Source organism: Arachis ipaensis, chromosome B6, assembly GCF_059453495.1.
Source record: "Arachis ipaensis isolate K30076 ecotype BB chromosome B6, ASM5945349v1, whole genome shotgun sequence".
In the NCBI taxonomy this organism is placed as follows: Eukaryota; Viridiplantae; Streptophyta; class Magnoliopsida; order Fabales; family Fabaceae; genus Arachis; species Arachis ipaensis.
The window spans coordinates 74,383,038-74,384,244 of NC_142441.1; the positions used below are offsets into that span (position 1 = coordinate 74,383,038).

Genomic DNA, 1,207 nt, shown 5'->3' on the forward strand with positions numbered 1-1,207 from the left:
TGAGGAAGAAACCAACCCCCGTTCTACTGATTCGGTTGTTTTACGTGCAGAAAACATGGCAGCTAGAAGAGTTACCATTCAGGAGGAAGGAGCTCCTGATTTTACAATGCAACCGTTTCAAGCGCATCATCCAGCGATAGCTACGGATTTTGAAATAAAGACCGCACTGCTAAATTTGATGCCCAAGTTTCATGGCCTGCCTGCTCAAGAGCCTATCAAGCACTTGAGAGACTTCCAGGCAGCCTGTTCTACTGTCAGGCGTGATGGCACTGATGAAACTTCAATCCTGCTGAAAGCTTTTTCGTTCTCTCTTGAGGGAAAAGCAAGAGAGTGGTACTACACTCAACCTCTAGCAACTGTATCCAACTGGGATACACTCAGAAAGGAGTTTCTGAAGAAATTCTTTCCATCTGAAGTTACTGATAAACTGAGGAAGGATATCTCTACAATTGTTCAGGATGACAATGAGACTCTCTTTGAATACTGGGAGCGCTTCAATAATATTTTGGAAGCATGCCCCCACCACATGATTGACAAGATCGTGCTACTCAGCTATATCACACAAGGTATGAGGCCCCAAGATAAGACCACATTGGAAAGTGCCAGCAATGGGTCTATGAAGAAGTACAAGACCACTGATGAAGCTTGGCAATTGATCAGTGATTTAGCTGAATCTACTCGGAACCACAGACAGAAGCAAGGCCGTTCAAGGGCCATTGCAGAAGTATCTTTTGGCATAGAGACTGCTGCTCTAAATCGAAGCATCTGTGAGATGACCAACCTGCTGAAGCAAATGCAGTTGACTCAACAAGCTCAGCAAACTCAACCGCAGCAAAACCAACTACTGGTTCCACAAAGAATTTACAGAATTTGTGCTGATTACAGCCATTACACTGATGAATGCCCGCAGCTCCAACAAGAAGACAACATGGTGGCATCCACTCACAACTTCTATGACCGCCCCAACCAAGGGTGCAATCAAAGTGGAAATAATAACCATGGATGGCAGGACAATTCAAACCAGAATTGGAGGGACAACAATAATAGGGGAGGCAGAGATAATCAGGGAAATCAGAGGTAGAATAATAACAACAACAGGCAGCAAAATCAACTGTACCGAGCACCTCACCTGAGGCAAAACCAAGGACCACCGCACAATCAGCAGCAAACCTCTCAATTTACTCATTCTTCTGTATCTTCTAATGAA

General features: G+C 44.5%; 1 non-coding gene across 1 annotated transcript; it reads right to left on the reverse strand.

Annotated features, from left to right (window-relative positions):
• Window positions 1-424: 424 nt before the first annotated feature.
• On the reverse strand, window positions 425-532 carry LOC148561369 (small nucleolar RNA R71). The gene has a single exon (XR_015887245.1). It is a non-coding gene; the product is annotated as a small nucleolar RNA R71 (small nucleolar RNA).
• Window positions 533-1,207: the final 675 nt, after the last annotated feature.